Source organism: Haliotis rufescens, unplaced genomic scaffold (assembly GCF_023055435.1).
Source record: "Haliotis rufescens isolate VD_foot unplaced genomic scaffold, xgHalRufe1.0.p SCAF_60, whole genome shotgun sequence".
Classification (NCBI taxonomy): Eukaryota; Metazoa; Mollusca; class Gastropoda; order Lepetellida; family Haliotidae; genus Haliotis; species Haliotis rufescens.
The window spans coordinates 2,164,729-2,189,279 of record NW_025964335.1 but is presented as its reverse complement, the minus strand read 5'-3'; the positions used below and the strand labels follow the sequence as shown (position 1 = coordinate 2,189,279).

At 39.5% G+C, this 24,551-nt stretch overlaps 1 long non-coding RNA gene across 1 annotated transcript in view; it reads right to left on the bottom strand.

Annotated features, from left to right (window-relative positions):
• The window catches only part of LOC124140786, a 30,355-nt gene extending 6,027 nt beyond the window's left edge, over positions 1-24,328 (bottom strand). The window contains exons 1-2 of the long non-coding RNA XR_006861956.2: positions 24,200-24,328; positions 2,761-2,823 (exon numbers count right to left, since the gene is read on the bottom strand). This is a non-coding gene — a long non-coding RNA (uncharacterized LOC124140786). The remainder of the gene's footprint in view (positions 1-2,760; positions 2,824-24,199) is intronic.
• Positions 24,329-24,551: the final 223 nt, after the last annotated feature.

Sequence of the window (24,551 nt, the reverse complement as noted above, 5' to 3'; positions counted from 1 at the left end):
GATCCAACCCACAACAAATATTTTCAAGGGTCCTTACAAGAAAAATGAGGGTCCTGTAAAGTAATGAAATGGTGTAGTGTACTGTAATATTTGATAATTACTTTAATTACAAGACCTTTATACTTCTTGTCGAGGTTTTCATCCAATGAACATGATGAATGTTATTATTGTGTGTCCCTTGGGATGCAATATAATCTCTTCTGGGTCCATTCTTTCGTTTGTACGTACTGGATGCACATTTCTGTGTACTGTAAAAGCCTGAAAGATTATTACTTAGTGAAAATGTTGTAATTTTCTTTTTTAAATGTTCTCTATGAGACTGAAAATTGGCTTTTTTGTAATATTTGTAAATTCGCCTATATGTATGTTTAAAAATATCAGGGAAACCTGAAAGACAAAAAAAAGTGCAAACTCTAATTGCTATGAATTCTTTCTCAGACTAAGATTCATCAAACAGCCCAAGGGACATTAAAGTGTCAGAATAATTTAGGCAATTTGAATGAATGTTTTGTTTTGGATTTGTAGTACAGGGATACTCAGTCCCTTGAGGGTGCAGCTAACAGAATCAATTGCCCTATGCCCTGAAGAGTGATATCTTTAGTGGAGGGAGAGAGAGGAAGATCCTCTTCCTGGTAATCAATTTGACCAAAGAAATCAACGACATTATTGCATCAATCATCGACAAGGATGTTGATTTCAACAGCTGAAGTTGGTGTTGATACTTCAGCATTAGCCTTGGGCGAGACATATCATGTGTATATCACCTGTGATAGCCCAAAGCATTGTTGTAATATTACACATTGTTACATCGCTTGATGGGTATTTGATTGTGGTATCTGGACTAGAGGGTGATAATAATTATAATAGGTGATAACAGTGATTAAAGATACTTTGATGTGACTTTAGAACATTGTGGTACCTGTCAGTGGTGATATTGTGTTGGCATGTGGGTGCTATTAGCACTAGTGTGGGTGCTATTAGCATGTCTGTTGGTGCTATCAACAAGGTTGAGTGTGCTATTAGCAAGACTGTGTGCTATTAGCATGTCTGTTGGTGCTATCAACAAGGTTGAGTGTGCTATAAGCAAGACTGTGTGCTATTAGCATGTCTGTTGGTGCTATAAGCAAAGTTGAGTGTGCTATAAGCAAGACTGTGTGCTATTAGCAAATATGTTGGTGATATCAACCAGGTAGACTTACATCTAGTCTCTGAAATGAACATATTTTACAGAAAAAAGTTGTTAAATTATAGTTATGAAATATAATAAAAAAGAGCAGAAGGACTTTCTTCAATTTCAGATACTGCTGTAATCTAGACTTGCCAAACATCATAGACTTGCATAGGCAGTATCCGATATATTTGTTTCAGAGTCTGTATGACAGCAAAGCTGTGGGTGATATTTATTCATATGGCCTTGAATTTTTTATATAGACCTATAATAGTGTTAATTATGCACTGAATTAAAACAACATCCAACTTGTTAACAAGGTAATGTTTAGTTGGCCCATGTATAGTGACAAAAGACAGCAGAACTGGACAATTAGAATCCTTAGTTAAACACAATGCCTCATTAGACGTCCCTGGATTAAGGGATTATTGACAAAGTTTGAGATTGTGGCCATATTTTGTGTTGGGTGTTAATAGCTTCATTGCAACAGTATATCCATTGAAGTGAGTGAGTGAGTGAGGTTTTATGCCGCTTTTAGCAATATTCCAGCAATATCAGGGCGGGGGACACAGGAAACAAGCTTCACACATTGTACCCATGTTGGAAATCGAATAAACATTTAAGTAATAAGTTACGTATACTTACCAAGAACTATTTAGAGAAATTGTAAAAAAATGTCCTGATGATAATGTTTTCATCGTTTTCTTAATATTAAGCATGTTATGTCTCAGCACTCAGCTATATGACGGCAGTCTAGCTAATAAAGTCGAGACCAGACAATCCAGTGATTGATATCATGAGCATCAATCTACACAATCTGAATATGATGACATGCATCAACCAAGTCAGCTAGTATGACCAGTGTCCAACCAATCAAGTTAGTCACCTCTCAAGACAAGCATGGGTTACTGAAAACCAATTATAACCCAGATCCTCACTGGTAAGGGTGGGCCACATTACTGGTTTATCAGTAATTTGAGCATGTTGAGGTTCATTCTTTCCTCGATAGGTATCATAATCGTGATAATATAAGTTTTTCATGCGCAGTAGATCGGGTGATTTGATATTTATTTATTTAGCTTAGATCTATAGCAAAGTTGTTTGTTTATTGTTTAACACAGCACTCAGCAATATTCCAGGTATGTAGCGCCGGTCCGTAAATAATCGAATCTGGACCAGACAATCCAGTGATTGACATCATGAGCATCAATCTACGCTATTGTGACACGATGACATGCATCAACCAAGTCAGCGAGCCTGACCACCCGATCCCGTTAGTCGCCGCTTACGACAAGCATAGTCGCATGGGTAATGCTGAAGACCTGTTTTACCCCGGATCTTCACAGGTCTCTATAGCAAAGTAAACGGACCTTGTTGGGTTGATATTGTCATGTTTATTTAACTATTATTTATTTGACCTAAATAGTTAAAATACCCTGACATTCATGGGCTACACTGAGGCAGAATGACATGCATTGAGAGAGTGTGGAGCACAGTTATTATGCAGTGATTCACCATGTAGACCTTCAGTGTGAGAGCTGCCTCAGACACATGCTTCACATAACACAGGAGTACTTTGTTCACCAACTTACGATCATCTTGGCTGGTGCAGATCACATTGTTTCGTAGATGTCAGTGTTGACATGGTATTCTCTCTGCAATGACAAAGGTTCCGAGGTCACACTATGAAAATAAGAATGCCATTTTTTAACATGGAAAATGCAACACGTATGAATTTTTTTTTTTAAAAACCAATGTGATTTTATTCAGAATATTTTTGTTAGTATAGTAAATATGATGATTCTTTGGAATTAACAACATGTAAACAAACATGGTGAATATTCAAATATGAGGTTTGATCATGTTGATGGGGGTTCCAGGTAATAATATAGGTCCTCAGAAAGCTATGCTCGTAACAGACGATTAAATGGACTGGGTGGTCGGGCTAGGTGATTGATTGTGTGTCATCCATCCCTCAAAATTGCGTAGATGTTAGCTATTGAAACCAATCACTGGTTTTTCTGGTCCAGGCTTGGTTATTTTCTAGCTCCTGTCCTATACATAAACCTGGAATATTGCTGAGTGCAGCTTTATATAGTTAGGTAATTGGGTAATTTTGATGTTAGAATAATAGAAACTAGGTTGTCTGATATATTTTTTCTAAGGCTTATAGTGAGTGAGTGTCGTTTTATGCAACAGTCAGCAAATATTCAAGTTATATCCAGGCCTGAGTGTCGTTTTATGCAACAGTCAGCAAATATTCAAGTTATATCCAGGCCTGTAAATAATCCATTCGGGCCAGGCCAGTGGTTGTCAGCACGGAGAGGTGATGCTCCTCAGAATCCCAGTATGCACAAATGTAGAGAATTGATGCCAAAAACAAATCTACTGCTTGCCGAGCAAGCACAGTAATATTCATTGTATCTCCAGCGTAGCAAGAGCAGTTATGGGTGTCTGTCGTTTCCCCCATCAATCATGACCATGATGACCACTGTCCACATTACCATTGATTCATTCCAAGCTCTAAGTAATTATCCAAATGTGCAGCATGTACCATGATGTACAGTCCCTACACCATTTCATTACTTTACTGTATGAATACAGGACCCTCATGTTGCCTGCAAGGACCCTTAAAATTAATCAGGGGCGGTGGGGTAGTCTGGTGGTTAAAGCGTTCGCTCGTCACGCCGAAACCCGGGTTACATTCCCCACATGGTACAATGTGTGAAGCCCTTTTGTGGTGTCCCCCGCCCTGATATTGCTGGAATATTGCCAAAATCAGCGTAAAACCATACTCACTCACTTAAATTTAATCATTGGGGGTCCCCTTGACCCCACTTTTGTAAATCAAGGTAAACCCCTGGAATCCTCTGACCCGTGAACATCCGGGGTAGAATAGGTCTTCAGCAACCGATGCTTGCTGTAAAAGGCAACTATGCTTGTCGTAAAAGGCGACGAACGGGATCGGGTGGTCAGGCTCGCTGACTTGGTTGATGCATGTCATCGATCCCAATTGTGTGGATCGATGCTCATGACATCAATCACGGGACTGTCTGGTCCAGATTTGATTATTTACAGTCCGTCGTCATATACCGTATTCGACGTACTAAGCGCCCCGCTCTTATAAGCGCCCACGGCGATATTTGCTAATATACTGGCTAGTGAACAATCCCAATTAGCACCCCTTCGGATTGATCAATGTACACAAGACTTATTTATTCGCGTATAATACGCACTCGTGTGTCATATGCACCCTTAATTATAGGCAATTAAATTCTTGAAAAATATATATGTCGTATATAAACATTTCAGGCTGTCAGCATAAACCACGAAATTTATTTTTCAACACTGTTTTTTCGACCGAAATAATATTCTAATAAGAGCCTCATGTTTCTAATTTTGAGAGCGCCCTGGGCGCTTATTACGTCGAATACGGTAGCTGGAATATTGCTGAGTGCGGTGTTAAAAAACAAAACAACCAACCAACCCTGGAATCCTGTCATAGTCTCCTTTGAAAAAGACTACATTTTGCTGGCGTAGATTCAGTCTGTCTGTTCTAGGGGGGTGCGAGGGTGGCGCCGCAGTATCTGCCGAGTTGCGTCCTTTGAGCATGCGCGTTCGGTTCCAAATTCAATTTAGCGGGGTTAAATCTACAGGTAACCTAGCTCTACATTGAAAACACAGTATGTTTATCTCCATTCTACCATGACTAAATAAAATGCGAACTCTTTGTTGTTAGCAAATATACTTAGTGAAGCGTCATGGGTTGAGTTCAGTGTTTTGAGTGCGTTATCGATCTGAATTACGGAATCACCGAAAAAAAAATATGTTGCTGTATATCCTCAAGCAGTTTGTTTACACCGTGATACTTCGCTCGAACATATGACAGGCATTGAAAGCATATAAGCACGGCAACTTGGTAAGCAAACATGAGGTGGGCATCCGTAAAGAAAACAAAGCAAGCTTTGCAAGGCTTTCGCTCTACATCGCACGTCACCATTATGACGTCATGCCGCTCATTGTGACGCAAAAAATATGATGTCACAGTCATATATAGAAAAGCGCCAAAATTCCAAGCTCTCTGTTGTCTCCAAAACGTATATACATTCCCTTTGTTGATTTCTGTCGTGTTTTTCTGCACAAAATGTATTGCCACACATCCTTTGTATATTGTATTAACCGCATCTGTGCATTTTGTAACCTGTAACCGACAATGACTGAAAATAGTACCATTCTACGAATATTAGCTTCCGCGGTGAAGCGGCCGTCAAACCAGCTGTTTCAATCAGAGGGGGTTTATTGTGATTTAATAGCCTCTGATTGACTAATCAGAATTGAGTAAATTCCAAATTCATGGTAGAATCCCGGTTCGCCCTGATTATGTTTCTAGGTTTGTCAGCACCATACCCATGCTTGTTGGTTTCACCAAAGTGGTAAACATCTAAGACCTGCATCACTTCGGGTTTTCCTCCCACATTAAGCTGACACACCGTGATATAACTGGAATACTGTTAAAAGCGGCGTTAAACCCATCTTACTCACTCACTCCAATCCCGGTTCGCCCCGATTATGTTTCTAGGTTCGTCAGCACCATACCTGTGCTCGTTGGTTTCACCAAAGTGGTAAACATCTAAGACCTGCATCACTTCGGGCTTTCCACCGACATTAAGCTGACACGCCGTGATGTAACTGGAATACTCACTCCTTCTAATCTCCTCGACTTTGGTATCTGAGCAGTGTCGATTGAAATAAAACTGTTAGAGAGGAGATGACATTTGTGTTGACACTGATGTATAAATATAGGTATTGAAATCTTATAATGTGACACACAGTGTTTGTACTGGGTGGTGACAGTCTCGTTTGTTCAGAAGAGCCTGATGTCGTGGATGTGGACACAGTGATTCCTGGGTCACTGTGTTGCTGGTGGGCTGTATCACTTGGCAGAGGGATGCTTTCAGCCTGTGTACTTGAGTGGGAGGGACATGGCCACGTTTAACATGGCAGTGTGCATCACTTGGTTAATCCAACACCTGACACTCACTCACTCACTCGCCCAAACACTCTCATTCTCACTCACTCACTCACCCAAACACACTCTCATTCTCACTCACTCACTCTCACTCATTCTAACTCATTCACATTCTCTCTCTCACTCACTCGCTCACACTCTCGCTCACTCACTCACTCACCGACATTCTATACTCACTCACTCACACTCTCACCCAAACAATCTCAATCACTCACTCAATCACTCACTCACTCAAACAATATCATTCTCACTCACTCACCCACACTCTCATTCTCACTCACTCACCCACTCACCCACACTCTATACTCACTCACCCTCTCATTCTCATTTTCACTCACACACACTCACTCACTCTCACTCATCCATCCACACTCTCGCTCACTCACTCACCCACTCACTCACTCAAACAATCTCATTGTCACTCACTCACTCACTCACTCACTCACTCACTCACTCACTCACTCACTCACTCACTCACTCACAGATAAATCACATCCCCATTGCCTCATCCACTCCGCTTGCACTCACTCAGCTCTGCCTGAAGCCTACCGAGAATGGACACCAGTCTGCTGCCAGCAACCAACTGTTAGGTCTGTAGAAAATAGATGATTGTCTCACGAAAATCAATGACTTCCCTGAGCCGCCACTGAATCAAATACAATGAGAACGATCCGCTCTCCATGTCGGATGTCAGAAACAATCACCCATTTCTCCAGCACTGTACACATCTTCATCTTTCACTGACGTCCGTTCATCTGTCTACCGTATGTCGGATGTGAAGGCTGATCAACAAACTCATCCCTGTTAATTAATGTCACATCTTTCGACAAATTATTCTCACATAATTCAAGTCCTATAACCGAATTATTTCAATGCGATTAAATCATTGCACAGCTTTTTAAACATTTAAGGCCTTGCGGGGGTTCCGGGTCATGAGAGGCGCCTTAATGGATCAGGTGGTCAGGCACGCTGACGTGGATCGATGCTCATGACATCAATCACTGGATTGTCCGGTCCAGACTTGATTATTTACAGACTGCTGTCATATAGCTGGAATTTGCCGAGTGCAGTGATAAATATTTTTATTAAAATACAAACACAGTTTCGACATGTTAGTCATTTTTATTCGGTTTTCTTTGTTGTTTAACACCGCACTCAGCAATATTCCAGCTATATGACGGCGGTCTGTAAATAATCGAGTCTGGACCAGACAATCCAGTGATTGAGATTATGAGCACCATTGGTATACGATGACATGCTTAAACCAAGTCAGCGAGCCTGACCACCCGATCCCATTAGTCACCTTTTACGGCAGGCATTAGGATGTATTGTTGTCATGAGGATTATAATCAACTGAGCTTACGCAACCAAACTGAATGTTACTAGACTTGGTCTTTGCTCTAGTGATAGTCTGTCATACAGACCCTGAAACAAATATATCCAGTAAAGCTCATACAAGTCTATAGTATTTGGCAAGTCTAGATTGCTGCAGTTATCTGAGAATAAAGAAAGTCGCTTGTCACTGTTTGATTATAATTTAACAACTGGTTTTTATCTTTGAAATATATTCATTCGTCTAAAGCGCCACGATTCGCTGTGCAGAGTTGCATCCCTTGGACACGCCAGAAACCTATGATTGTGGGATTGAATCCCGGTTCGCCCCGATTATGTTTCTAGGTTTGTCAGCACCATTCCCGTGCTCGTGGGTTTCACCGAAGTGGTAAAAGTCTGAGACCTGCATCACTTCGGGCTTTCCTCCCACATTAAGCTGACCTGCCGTGATATAACTGGAACACTCACTCACTCATTTTGGAGACTAGATGTTAGTCTAGACTAGTGGGTAAAGGCACAGACTGATCACATTTGGGTGTACCATTGTTAGACGTACCCCTTGACTATGCAGGACACTGAAGGGATGTGGGGCGGCCAGGTAGCCTCAGTGGTTAAAGCGTTTGCTCATCACGCCGAAGACCCAGGTTTGATTCCCGACATGGGTACAATGTGTGAAGCCCGTTTTTGGTGTCCCCAGCGGTAGAAACTAACAGTTTTAGTCCACAAGTCCTTATAATGATAACATGTAGTAAAACCCGTAAAAATGGCAAATGTACCTTCAGTATTGGGCAATTTGGCAAGGACTACACAGCTAGTGCCAATTTCTAACGCTGGTCCCCTGTCGTGATATTGCTGGAATATTGCTAAAAGCCATGTAAAACCATAATCTCTCACTCTCGAACTCTGAACATGCTGAAGGAATGTATAAACCCTTGATGATCGAGGATGAGATTTTACAAATTAAAGCCCGTGATGATTCCGGGGTAGAATAGGTCTTCAGCAACCCATACTTGGCGACTAGCGGGATCGGGTGGTCAGGCTAGCTGACTTGGTTTGATACATGTCATCGATCCCAAATGCGTGGATCGATGCTCATGATATTAATCACTGGATTGTCTGGTCCAGACTCGATTATTTACAGACTGCCGTCATATAGCTGGAATATTGCTGAGTGCAGCATTAAACAAGAAACCAACCAACTACAAATTAAAGCATTTGACAGTTGAAGACAAAGTTGGTAGTTGACTTGTGAGGTAAAGGATCTCCTTTCTTAAAATACCTGCTTCACACTTCACACTTGATGATTGAGGATGAGATTTTACAAATTAAAGCCTTTGACAGTTGTAGACATAGTTTGTAGTTGACGGGTGAGGTAAAGGATCTCCTTTCTTAAAATACCTGCTTCCATTACTCAGTGACAGTCCATCAGGTAGAGGATCCATGACAGACATTTGTCATCATCAATCTTAAAACTGTCTTATTTCAATACAATTAAATCATTTTGAAGGGTATAAATATTAAAACATGCAAATATTTTCGGTCACATTTATCAATAACTGTGCCATTTGGGCTATGTTGGTGGAAAGGATTTTAATTACTAGGGCTGCAACGAATGTACACTATGAGGCGAATATGATTCATATCACGAATATAGGGTAACGAATACGATTATTAATTCACAATTACAATAACAAGTCAGCAGTTTATGTAGTATTTATTATGTTCAGTGAAACAATAACATCATAATTTATTTGACATGGTTTGTTAATTATTAATAAATTATACATTTATATACTGCACGTATCCAGGTGCTAGTATCTGCTCAAATGCGACAGTGACCAGTGAAAACAATACTATCAAATTAAATATCACAAGAATGTTGTCATTGAAAGAAATCTATGCATAAAATATGTTGTTATGGATATTTTTAGGTACAGGGTATGTAAATATACATGATAGCATATTCATAAATATTCGATTCTAGTGGCCATGAATAATGAATTCAGTTCATGAATGGTTACGGTTCGATTCACCGAATACGCGAGTGAATCCTAGTAATTACTATATTTTAAAAAATCCTGGATTGCATGGGCTTTGAATGTCTGTCTTTGTTCTGTGTGATGAGTGGCATTACAGGGACATGACCCATGTTTATCATTAGTCTCACATAATTTATAACATTTCAGGAATTTATCTAGACTTGCTCAGAGGACCATGTATGGCCCCAGGTGAAACGTCTCAAATTGTAATCATGGTAATGAAGAAAATCTTCCAATGCATATGCTGTTATAATAATACCGTATTCGACGTAATAAGTGCCCCGCTCTAATAAGCGCCCACGCCGATATTTGCTAATATACTGGCTAGTGAACAATCCCAATTAGCACCCCTTCGGACTGATCAATGTACACAAGACTTATTTATTCGCGTATAATACACACTTGTGTGTCATATGCACCCTTAATTATAGGCAATTAAATTCTGGAAAAATATATCTGTCGTACATAAACAGTCAGGCTGTCAGCATAAACCATGAAATTTATTTTTCAACATTGTTTTTTCTACCGAAATAATATTCTAATAGGAGCCTCATGTTTCTAATTTTGAGAGCACCCTGGGTGCTTATTACGTTGAATACGGTACGTGTTGTAATGTGATGACTTGATGGAGGCGATGTGTATTTCCATGGTAACATAATCTTTAAACAAAAGTGAGGATGAAGAGGATTTAATGTTTAATTTAGTCAAAATGTTGACATGGTTAAGATACACTGTTAAGTGCGGTTTTAACAAAATACCGTATTTGACGTAATAAGCGCCCAGTGTGCTCTCAAAATTAGAAATATAGGGCTCTTATTAGAATATTATTTTGGTGAAAAAACAGAGTTGAAAGATACATTTCCTGGTTTATGCTGACAGCCTGAAATATTTATGCACGACAGATATATTTTTCCAGAATTTTATTGCCCTTAATTAAGGGTGCATGTAACACACGAGTGCGTATTATACGCAAATAAATAAGTCTTGTGTACATTGATTAATCAGAAGGGGTGCTAATTGGGATTGTTCACTAGCCAATATATTAGCAAATATCGCAGTGGGTGCTTATTACATGTATTAGAGCGGGGCGATTATTACGTCGAATATGGTATTTGTTTTTCCAAATTTGGTGCTCTGATGCCACAATAAATGATGACAGAAAATATGAATTTTTTACTATCTTAGAAATAATAACTATCTTGCTGATCGGGATCGGGTTGCTTATATAGAATAGCATGGTATCTCAGTGTGCTAGCACTATAAATCGACATCAGTCCGGACTAGTACACGCAGCCACAAACACACACACACACACACACACACACACACACACACACACACACACACACACACACACACACACACACACACACACACACACACGTGCAATAATCTTGGACGCGACGTTAAACCCCATTTCACCTCACCTCACCTCACCTCACCTCACCTCACCTCACCTCACCTGGTATCCTGCGTGATGGCAACAAAGTGATGCAGGTGCCCTCCACACTGCCCACGCACACACTTCACACTGCCCACCTCGCATGGCGGAAATATACATTATATATTGGAGGCCATTACAGGAAATGTGCTTCTGTTTTCAAGTGGTGATATGCCCTGTCAAGAGCTGCCACTCTGCAGAAAGTGGGTGTTATGTGACACTGTTTATGTGAGCGTGTGTGTAGGGGGCGGCAAGGGAGCATTAGACTATAACAATATAGAAACAATTTAACAGAACAGTAGACTACTTGTATCTGCAGTGTTTCAATGCCTTCAACTTTAACAGGGATGGAAATTGGCTCTACCCCATTAGCCCGATGTCAGAAACAATCCCCCATTTCACCAGTACTGTGCACATCTTCATCTTTCACTGACATCTATCCATCTATCATATGTCAGATGTGAAAGCTGCTTAACAACTCGTCATTGTTAATTAGTGTCACATTTTTCACCTAAATTATTCTAATGTAAGTCAAGTCCTATAACCATGATAACCAAGTTATTTCAATGCAATTAAATCCTTGCACAGTCTTCCTAACATTTAAGTCCCTATGGTGGTTCCAGGTTAGCATGGTTAGAATAGGTCCCCAGCAACCAATGCTTGTCATAAGAGGCGATTATGGGAACGGGTGGTCAGGCTCACTGACTTGGTTGATGCATGTCATCAAATCCCAATTGCGTGGATCGATGCTCATGATGTCATTCACTGGATTGTCTGGTCCAGACTCGTTTATTTACATACCGCCGTCATATAGGTGGAATATTGCTGAGTGCGGCGTTAAACAACAAACCAAACCAAAAACTTGACTGAATTTTTTTTACTTGACTAGGGCTGCAGTCGCAGACTGCTTAAATCAAATGCGCCTGATGTTGTAGATGGTTTTTGTTTCACTGGGTGGTATGTGAACAGGGTGTTAATAATGTGTCTTCTGCTGTGTACACAAGTGATTCATTGAATATGATAGCGTTTCATATATGCTTATCACATAGGATATATTGTATAACATAATCCTCAGGTCAAAGGTCAAGAGAGATATCACATATACAGGACATGTATTGATTTTGGTTGCAGTCAGTCAGATTGGAGATAACGAGCTTGTAATAACCTACACTTTCAGCTTCATCTTTAATGGAGCTATAGATGTCTTGGTGCATCGGTGTTGATGGTTAGAGTATTGATACAAAGACGTTTATTAACTGAATTAATTCAGGCCTAACAGTAACCATAGTAACCTCAAAGAGCACAGGTCTATGAAAACAAGTGGAATTGATTGAGTTTGTTATAGAGGTGCGTCGTAGTATTTATAATTTCAATACTAATGACTATATAACAATATGTTTGAAAAATAGCGATGTATTGCGTTTTTCAACATGTTCAACATGTTCAAAATCATGTATATTTTCATCTTGTTGGCAAAGTTTATATAAGACCAATTGAAATTATTGAATTGCCAACTTATTCAAGTCATTAAAAAAGCAAGGCTTTTTACGACCAGCTTCTGGAATATAATGTCATTTACTCGTGGTTGTGATCATAGCAACATCCAACAAAATGGCAGACGACTACAAAGTTTTCAATAATGTTTTGGGGAAGTTCCATGTATGGATCCAGACTTAAAAAATGAAGACATGATCAGAGAATCGCAGTTAACATCGCAGTTTGCAAACACTGACTCGTTTGTGAAATATGCAGGGGGAACCACCAATTTGACGATGCACATACAGTGACATCTTCCCTTGGTTGGTTGGTTTGTTGTTTTACGCCGCACTCAGAAATATTCCAGCTATATGACGGCGGTCTGTAAATAATCGAGTCTAGGCCAGACAATCCAGTGATTGATATCATGAGCATCAATCCACGCAATTGGGATCGATGACATGCATCAACCAAGTCAGCGAGCCTCACCACCCGATCCCGTTAGTCGCATTTTAAGACAAACCGAGTCGCCTTTTACGGCAAGCATGGGTTGCTGAAGACCTATTCTACCCCGGATCTTCATGAGTCTCTTCCATTCGAAATACAGTCTGGTTCAAGTTTTCACAAAGTTCCACATCCGACAGAAAACCCCGTGATACAAGCCTCAACCCAAAATACGATCAGAAGTTTAAATCTTTATCATGGAAGTAATATAAGGATATTTTCCCTAAAGCATGATAAGCCCAGAAAATCATCCAGGAAAATCACGTTTTCTATCATCAAAGGGCTTAGTCCCTAATGCTAATAGTATTGTGGATTTTCAGATGAAAGATCGCTTGCAATTTACTGTGTTACATATTGCAATACATGAATCATTATTGCTGTTAATTACAATACGAAAAGCCAGTACCTATCATTAGTTGGTTATATGTTCCTTTGGTAAAGCCATATTTTTATATTCATGGTTGTAATGTATTGATCAGCTGTGCACATGATAGGGTGGCCTAGTGGTAAAAGTGTTTCGCTCGTCATGCCAAAGACGCGGTTTGAATCCCCACATGGGTACAATGTGTCCCCTGTCGTGGTGTTGCTGGAATATTGCTAAAATGGCATAAATGCGGTGTAAAATCTCACTCACTCCCGAACGAACAAACGAACGGTGCATGCCCCATGTTAAGTATGAAAGTCAAGGGGTCTTTGTCATAACCGTAATGTTGATAGTTAAAGATTTAGGGGGCACGAGATATACTGAAATTCAAATACCAAAGCAAAAGATCTCCATTTCACAGGGGCAGATATTAAGCCTAGTGTCTGTAGCCACTGTCAGTGACAAGTCCCAAATGGTAATGAAACATTACCAACTTCATGTAAATATATTTAAAACTAATATGATAGATAGGTCGAGGAGACATGTAATTCCCTTATATCTGAGGACCAAAACAAGAGGAGTGAGTGAGTGAGTTGGGTTTAACACCGCTTTGAACAGTATTCCAGTTATATCACGGCAGGTCAGCTTGATGTGGAGGAAAGCCCGGAGTGATGTAGGTCTCAGACGTTTACCACTTCGGTGAAACCCATGAGCACGGGTGTGGTGCTGACAAACCTAGAAACATAATCGGGGCGAACCGGGATTCGAACCCACAATCATAGATTTCTGGCGTGCTCAAAGGATGCAACTCTACACAGTGAATTGCGGTGCCCTAGGAAGAGGAAGATACTGAAGTTTATATTATCACTCGTTTGGAATCCTAGATAAAACCGGTAGACACCATAACATTAGTTCCCAACACTTCATGCCATGTACTCTTCAACAGTCAACAACTGTTTTTATGCAAAATAATTTACCTTATCACTTACCCTTGACATTGATGACATCGTATGACATCTGGAGTGGTATAAATAAAAGTGTTTACTTGTTTACCAATCCAACTTCACACATTTTGTGAAATAAATACGTTAAAACATAAACCGTATTCGATGTAATAAGCGCCCCACTCTAATAAGCTCCCACGGCGATATTTGCTAATATATTGGCTAGTGAACAATCCCAATTAGCACCCCTTCCGATTGATCAATGTACACAAGACTTATTTATGCGCGTTTAATACGCACTCATGTGTTATATACATCCTTAATTATGGGCAATTAAATTCTGGAAAAATATATCTGTCAAATATAAACATTTCAGGCTGTCAGCATAAACCACGAAATTTTTCTTTCAACTCTCTTTTTTTCACCAAAATAATATTCTAATAAGAGCCCCCTCTTTCTAATTTTGAGAGCATCCTGGGGGCTTATTACGTCGAATACGGTACTCTTTAGCATCTTCAGTTTTTTTCTGATAAAGAAATCATGCTTTGGCTTGATGTTATTTTGTATCACTTTAGAAACTCGGTTTTCAAGACTTTAACAGCAAAACTTTAATCATCTTTTTCAGCTGAGATTAATCCTTCCCGGAATGTTATTCCAGGCACTGCAACAATTTCATGATAGTATGATGGCATGTTAAAAAAGGGAAGAGAATGTAAAAATTCTCTTGTGGTGTTTTAAGAAGTTGTGATTTTTCCTGCATGAATTGACTGATTGTGCACTGTGTACCAGGAGCCCCTTGTTGTTGAGTCTGTTAATTCGCAGCCGGCCGAAAACAAATGTTGGCCTTGTCTGTTTGGCGATCGCGTCACGTTTTGACACTCGACAGACGACCGAGTTCCATGTCTCACAGTGAAACGTCATCTCGGAGAGAGACACTATTACAAGGGCTCGCCTCATGCGCTTGGTGACGATGAGGGTTTTAACCTCGACGTGTAGGTCGTCTGGACCTTGTGTCAAGGCTCAGTGTAGGTCGTCTGCAAAAAAGTGGACTTATTTTTTTGCAGGACTTCTGAATAATCATGAAAGTTAGGGATAAAAATTTGCACAAGTGCCAGTCAGTTTGTGTGATGTGGCTGTCCTGAGGGCTAGTTGAATTTCAAGCATTTCAGCATGTTTACGAGTTTTCTTGTATATATATAATAACTTTTTGGGCTTATAAACATTCACTTTTACTTTTACTATAATGATAACAATTAATGTTAAGGGAAATATTTCGGAATTAGAAATTCTGGTCCCTATTAATAATGACTATATGTACAATGATAGAAATTGGCACTCATCCTTTTGTCCTTGCCAAACTGCCCAATAGTTGGGGTATCATAAGGACTAGTAGACATTTTAAAGGGTTTTGCTATATGTTATCATTATCAAGACGAGTGGACTAAAGCTGTTAGTTTCTATAGTTGATATTTACATGATGTACTGTAAATCAATAAATCAATGCAAAGATCGTGAGTGTCCCTTGCTTGCATCAATAAAGTGACGCTTTTTGTTTTATCACGACACATTAGAGTCTATTGTCATGTTGGCTCACTGCACACGGGTGGACACAATGACATACAAAACAAAGCTCAATAAACAATAATTGGACAGTAGATTTAGACTGCTTTGCACCATGTTTTGACCAGTGGGGTCAGTTTTGTTGACACAAGTTGATCAAACTGTTTCGACAGTCGCCAACCATGTATGAAATCATCTTTGTTCTTTGTAAGCTGTCAAATAATCTTTTAATTACGTAATGAACTTGTCCAGTACAGTTACCATGGTAACCATGGTAACAGCAACCGTGGTCATGGTGCCTGCGTTCAGTCCGTAAGAAAAGGTTTGTTAAGACATGCGTGTACCAATTTTGGACAAGAAATATAAAGATCCTGTAATTAAAGTTACCGTATTCGACGTAATAAGCGCCCCGCTCTAATAAGCACCCAAGGCGATATTTGCTAATATATTGGCTAGTGAACAATCCCAATTAGCACCCCTTCCGATTGATCAATGTACACAAGACTTATTTATTCGTGTATAATACACACTCGTGTGTTATATATGCACCCTTAGTTATGGGCAATTAAATTCTGGAAAAATATATCTGTCGTACATAAACATTTCAGGCTGTCAGCATAAACTACGAAATTTATCTTTCATCTCTGTTTTTTCCACCAAAATAATATTCTAATAAGAGCCCCCTATTTCTAATTTTGAGAGGGCCCTGGGCGCTTATTATGTCGAATATGGTATGTTGTAATTTTAGGAACAAATTATCTGGGGCAGGGTATTGGATCATGTAGATCTCTGCCTCCTTGTTTGTTTTTGTGGGATGCTTAGACAAAAATAAATGTTAAGTGAAAGCGCTCTCAATGATAACACGACTCCTGCAATTGCATTATCCCACACTAGATAGGATCAGCATGGGATCCACATAAAATCCTTCTTTGGAAATGTTAATCATTAAGTTGACAGCTCACATCCATCTTATCAACACTCCAAGCACTCGTTTCCCTAACTTGTGTCGCAATGGCTGAAATTTTAATGACCCTGAAAATATCTCAGTGGGTCAATGTGACCCTTTATTTTCCGAAAGCTCAAACAAAGCGGAGACGGTCATTTCCGTTGATCAAATGTAAAGAGCCTGCAGACATCAATTTCCTCAAGAAAAAAACATAAAATTTAGAAATGTTTTTTGGTGTTTTGGGCACTTGCATGTATCTTGACGATAGAATTTTTTTATTATTCAATTATATATTTTTTTTAAATCTACAGTAAATACGTATATAATGAACATGCTTATAACGAACTGGCGGATATAACAAACTGGTTTTTTTGTCCAAGCCATTTGCTGTATATCACGGTATATATGCTGTTTATATGTTTATAACGAATGACGGTTATAACGAACTAAAATTAGTGGTCCCTTTGATCATGTTGATTTATTTTCTGTTGCATATAACAATTTAAAATATCATTATATGAACCTTTCCAAGCAAATTATTTTATAAAGAAATGATGATGATTATGATGTAAGCAGTTCACAGGTTTCCGAGATTCTAATACAGTAACAGAAATAACCCACTTGAACATATGAAACTTTTAGGGGGTGTTTGGGTAGCCTCGTGGTCAAAGTGTTCGCTCGTCACGCCGTAGACCCGTGTTCCATTCCCCGCATGGGTACAATGTGTGAAACCCATGGTGTCCCCAGCCATAATATTGCTGGAATATTGCTAAAAGCGGCGTAAAACCACACTCACTCACTCACTCACTCACTCACTCACTCACTCACTCACTCACTCACTCACTCACTCTTAGGAAAATGCCACAATGAACGAATACAGGTACACCTTATAACATCTGTTGATTTCGTCACACGAAGGTCGGCTCTGGGCCCTGTCAGGACATTGCCTAAGGCTGTATTTGGTTGGTCAAATGACAACAAACAGATTTCCACCATCCGAGACAGTCGTCCATATTTGCATTGGCAAAGCCGACATACAAAAAACTGTTTGTCAAGCTTCTTTCTTTGCAGGGTCTACGCTATTGTTTGCGAGAAGTAGTTCGACAAGTATTTTTTCTGAATCCTCTGCCAGTGTTTCTCATTTGCTTGATAATCAAAGGTTTAAGAATTTCCTATTGTTATTCAAGTTGAGAAAACAACGTAATTTTTTTAGCTAATGTTCGCAGAATGATAACGGCACACCTCATTACCAGCTTAAACAGCCTTGTGGGTTTGTCGTGTAGAGAGAGTATCCTGGAGTGACAGGTTTACTTAGAGTGAACCAGTGGAACAGGCGGGAAGTCAGGGATAAGTCTAAAGGGAGATCTTGGTCACCATGGTCACCTTCTTCAAGCCTATGTAATTACTCTAAACACGAGTAGAATAGGTCTTCAGCAACCCATGCTTGCAGTAAGAGGCGAATATTGCTGAATGTTTGAACAACAAACAAACAAACTGTATGAACAAATCGGCATGAAAATGACGCAGATGTGTGCATTCACACAAATGTATAGAATAGTCGTAGAATTGTGTTTATTACATCCAAGGTATGCTCAATAATATTCATTGTATCCAATTCTTGACAAGAAATATGAACATTATAAAAGTCATGTATAATTAGGGGTAAAATGATTCAGCAAGGTCACGATACGATATGTATCACCATAGACAGGTCACAATACGATGTGTATCACTATAGCCAGGTCAGGATACGATGTGTATCACCATAGACAAGTCACGATACCATACATATCACAATACATTGAAGGTCAGGATACGATGTGTATCACCATAGACAAGTCACGATACCATACATATCACAATACATTGAAGGTCACGATACAATTTGTATCGCGCTACACATATTTACGTCAAATTGTGTGGAAACTTCATGACCATAAATATGTCAGAGCAAGTTAAAAAGGAAAATCTATCTGTAGACACATGGTCGTAGCGGCTATTTTTAGTATTGAAATCTAAAATTCTAATTACAACACATTTTTCGATATTTGACTGACGAAAACACTGGGAGTCATTAAATGAGTAGTAAGTAATCTATTTTAGTAGGTGTATCGTCTTGTATTGATACACACAAAAACGTATCGTGTATCGAACGTTGCATCAAAACTCACCATGCACCAGTGCACCGATGTATCGTTTCATCCCTAGTAACCATAGTAATAACTGTAATTATCCGATCTTACGGTACACAACACCATTTCACTACTTCACAGGAGACCCGTGAAGATTCCGGGTTAGAAAAAAAAGGTCTTCAGCAACCCATGCTTCTAGGTAAATAGTGGCCCAACACTTCTGCTTATGCAGCGTTTAATATTAAAGCATGTTAACACTAGATGAAACATGTAAGATGTGCGGCCATAGAAATTGGCACTAGTCCTTGCCAAACTGCCCAAAAGTTAAGGTGTCATAAGGACTAGTAGAAATTTGCCATTTTAAGGGTTTTGCTATATGTTATCATTATAAGGATGAGTGGACTAAAACTGTTAGTTTCTATCGCTGCTGTAGGAGAAAAAGCCTGTTGACTTTGCTTTAAAGTAAATATACTTTTTATCCGATAATAAGTGATGACATTATGGAGCAGAAGATTGTATAGAATTGACTTCAATAATATTTGCATTTATGGAGGTTTTACAGCAAAAACCGATATGTGCACTGTGCAAAATACACATAGGAAAGGCATATTTCAATCAGTTTTGATAAATAAATGGGTCAACATTAATAACTTCACAGACTGATTATTTAGTCATTAGTCCCTAGAGGATCCAGGGCTGAAAAGGTCTTCAGCAACCCATGCTTGCCGTAAAAGGCGACTATGCTTGTCGTAAGAGTCGACTAAGGGGATTGGGTGGTCAGGCTTGCTGACTTGGTTCATGCATGTCATCGTATCCCAATTGCGTAGATTAATGCTCATGATGATAATCACTGGATTGTCTGATCCAGACTCAATTACCATGATTACATACAGACCGGCGTCATATAGCCGGAATATTGCTGAGTGCACTGTTAAAAAGCAACAAGTTAACAGATTTCAATTTCACTCCTAAGAGTATAGGCTTGGAATAGGTCCCAAGCAATGTACATGATGTACGCTTTCCATACAGGATAGGTTCATCGATTTGGGTGTCAGGGTCAGACACTTGGTCGACTACGTGACGTCACATCCCAACAGTACAGATCGTGGCTCATAACGTCGGTGGTAGAAATGAACATGTTTAGTCCACCCACCCATAGTGGTTAAAGCGTTCGCTCGTCGCGCCGAAGACCCGGATTCGATTCCCGACATGGGTACAATGTGTGAAGCCCATTTCTGGTGTCTCCACCTTGAATATTGCTAAAAGTTGCGTAAAACCATACACACTCACTCACTCAACTCAAATTACGATGAGAAGTTTGGATCTTCTTCATGGAAGTAATATAAAGGATATTTCCCCATCAGCACAGAAAATCACTCAGAATGTCGTGTTTTCTGTCATCAAAGGGCTTAGTCCCTAGTCATGCTAATAGTATTGTGCATTCTCAGATGAAAGAACGCCTGCAATTTACTGCATTACATATTGCAATACATGAATCATTATTGCTGTTAATTACAATATGAAAGGCCAGTACTTATCATAAGTTGGTTATTTGTTTGATTTGGTAAAGCCATATTTTTAAATTCATGGTTGTATTGATCAGCTCTGCACATGATGGGGTAGCCCAGTGGTAAAAGCGTTTCGCTCGTCACGCTGAAGACCCTGGTTTGATTCCCGACATGGGTGCAATGTGTGAAGCCTGTTTCTGTTGTTCCTCGCTGTGAAATTGCTGGAATATTGCTTAAAGCGACCTCAAACCAAACTCACTCACTCCTAAAATGGCAAATTTCTTCTATTCCTCATGATACCTTAAGTATTGGGTAGTTTGGGAAGGACTAGTGCCAGTTTCTAACGCTGAATATCAATCACTGGATTGTCAGGCCCAGTCTCAGTTATTTATAGGCCGCCATCATAAAGCTGAAGAATTGTGAGTGCCCCATTAAACAACACAGACACATACCTATTCCTACCCAGAATCCCCTTGCGTAATAACGACATGCATTCAAGCACGCCACCTGATGGCCTGAGTGATTTTACTTGTCTCTTGTGACAGCATATCCCCACTGCTTCCGTATTATGTAATCTAATGACTGTTTTGTGCACTCACCTAATTTCTTCGTGGTCGAGCTATCCCATTTCAATATATCTCATTTGAACAGCGTGTCCAGATAGATGTAATGGAATATAAAATCCTAGGATTGGCACCATGTGACAGGAACGTTGCCACTTAGAATGACTCACAGGCCTAAATGATTGTGACATTTGCTCACTATTGGTGCATTGGAAACAAGACATATAATATCTACTAATTATGTATTAATTATGATAGATGTTTGCATGGTACTTATGCTGGAATTATTCTTGTGTGCCAGTGTGTCAACAGCTTTTCATGTTTTCGGACACTTTTTGGGTGATATTTTTACAGCCCTCCTCAGTATTAAATATAGTAGTTAGTACACTGACATTTTGTTGGTTTGTTGTTTAACGCTGACTTATCAATATTCAAGCTTTTTGACGTGGGTCTGTATATAATCAAGTCTGGACCGATAATTATGAGCATCGATCCACGCAATTGGAATGCGATGACATGCATCAACCATTCAGCCAGCCTGACCACCCAATCCCGTTAGTTGCCTCTTACGACAAGCATGGGTTGCTGAAGACCTATTCTACCCTGGATCTTCACAGGTCCATCCTAACATTAAGTCCCAGAAATATAGATATCTTATTTAAACATATATATCTAAAAATTAAAAATAAAATCCAAATGTAACCACAATTTGTGAGTATTTGATCTTTTTAAGTCGTTCAAGTACCATGGTATTAGACATCAAGGATCCCTGGTCAACCCTTAATTTCAAACATTGAATGATGTAGCTAAAAAAAGTTTACTTTAGGCTAAATAAAATAATAGTCTTGGTTCTCAGGCAGCACCCGCATCATGATTGAGTCTGCTGCACGTTTTGTTTTTATTTCCATTTAAAAAAAATACAAAAATCCTAATACTTAAACATAATGCGCAAAAAAAATTGAAAATGGAAACAAAAAACAAACGTGCAATGTACTTTATCATGTTTATGATGATATGAGCAGTGCCTGAGAACCAAGACCATAATTTCTTTTAGCCTTATCTCTTGTGATCGCTCAGGGAAGCATCTAAGATTTTACTGTGTCCAAAAAAGGAGTCTATGTTTTGTTTGTTTGTTTGTTGTTTAATGCCACACTCAGCACTATTCCAATCAATATATCAAACAAATCAGTGAGTCTTACTCTTAGCGCCCGAACCCGTTAATCGCCTCTTACGACAAGCATGGGTTACTGAAGAACATTTCTAACCTGGATCTTCAAGGGTTAGGAGTTTATGGAAATATAGAACAAGACAAACTTGAACATATTTGGAAATCTATCCACAGAATATATGTCATCACCGTTATTAGTTTAGTTCCACACTGACCAAGGGGGTGAAATATATATATCTTAAATGCTGTACAGTAGCTGCCTTACATGACATGAAGTGTCATAGGAAGTAATGTTGTTGTTCAACTGTTAATTTGCCACCTGTGTAAATCTGGAGCCGGAAAAGAAGCATGGCCATCTAATTCAAATCCTACTTGTCTGCCATGCCTTCTAGACTGCACGGATATGAACATATTCTGTTTGTTGTTTAACGCCGCACTCAGCAATATTCCAGCTATATGACAGCGGTCTGTAAATAATCGAGTCTGGACCAGACAATCCAGTGATTAATATCATGAGCATCGATCCACGCACAGCCTTGGGCCCACTCAGGATGATATATAGGTGTGCCCTTTGTAATTAATGTGGGCCAACGAGATGCATAATTTTTAACCCTCATCGAACTCGGTGAATTTCCTTCCACCAGGGACCCGTGAAGATTCCGGGGTAGAAAAGGTCTTCAGCAAACCATGCTTGCCGTAAAGGGTGACTATGCTTGTCGTAAAAGGCGACTAACGGGATCGGGTGGTCAGCCTCGCTGACTTGGTTGATGCATGTCATCGATCCCAATTGCGTGGATCGATGCTCATGATATTAATCACCATGATCACTGGATTGTCTGGTCCAGACTCGATTATTTACAGACCGCCGTCATATAGCTGGAATATTGCTGAGTGCGGCGTTAAACAACAAACCAACCAACCAACCAACCTTTCACCAGGGGGCGGGGGCATGGGTGGCCTAGTCGTCTAAGGCGCCGCGATTCGCAGTGCAGAGTTGCGTCCCTTAGGCACGCCAGAAAACTATGATTGTGGGTTCCAATCCCGGTTCACCCCGATTATGTTTCTAGGTTTGTCAGCACCATACCCGTGCTCGTGGGTTTCACCGAAGTGGTAAACGTCTGAGACCTGCATCACCTCGGGCTTTCCTTCCACATTAAGCTGACACGCCGCGATATAACTGGAATACTGTTAAAAGCAGCGTTAAACCCAACTCAATCACTCACTCACTCACTTTCACCAAGGCTAGATTATTAACAGTTGTAATTTTTTAAGTGTACCCTTTTCCTGACCATTGCAATTGATAGCATCCTTTTCAATATCTGAATCTCTAGATTTGTCAGCACCATACCTGTGCTCTTGGGTTTGCCCAAAGTGGTAAACTTTGGAGACCAGCATCACTTTGGGCTTTCCTCCCACATTAACTCTTTCCACACCAGTCAACCAAAAGCTTTTACTGCTGTCACACCTAGTTCCCAGAGACTCTTGTGTGACATGAAGCCTACATCATGTACATTTACCAAGGAATTATCTCCTTGTAAGACACCTTGGCTACTACATGTTGTACACCATTTGAAAGGTCTAAGTGTTTATAAATATGAAAGTTATGTTTATCACATTATTTAAATATTGCATTTACAACATAATAAAGTTCATTTTAAATATATAATGTAAGCTAACATATTCATAACCTCCAGATTAAGCACCAAGGAAGCGAAAATTTGACGATTTTGGCAATTGTTAGACTTCATTGTTACTTCTAACATGTATAATATTCTCTTGCCTCATTTTGTTATTTTCATTGTTTACGTTATCAAAAAAATATTTGAAAAAGAATTGTAAAATATTATATGTCTTCTCAGTCACATAAGAAATTACCGGAAAGTTATAACTTCCGTGGTTGATGCTTTAACCATTTGATCGGCTAAAAAATACACGAAATTTCAAAGCTTGACCATTCCTTCTCTAATGTATGAAGGTCAGAGAAGATATCACATCATGAACATGATGAAGTGTGACACTACTTACCAGTTGCGTCCGACATCTGGCCGACCTCCATTGTCTTGTGTTATCCTGTGCCTCCCTGTTAATTGGGACAGATAACTGTTAATTACAACAATCACTGACGTTTCATCTTGCCCTGTAGACTGGACAGAGTGAGATGATTGTTCTACTTAGAATTTAATTTCAGTATTTACCGTATTTGGTGTAGTAACTGCCCCTTGTCATTGAGATTATTAGAATAAACATCCAGAATTTTTATGCTACAGCACAGCGAGCATGCGAATGGTGCGGAATTTTAATTTGTGAAAAATTGCAAACCATTTTATCATTTTTATCTCGGATATAATTTCACCCCTTAGAGTATTGGCTTGGAATA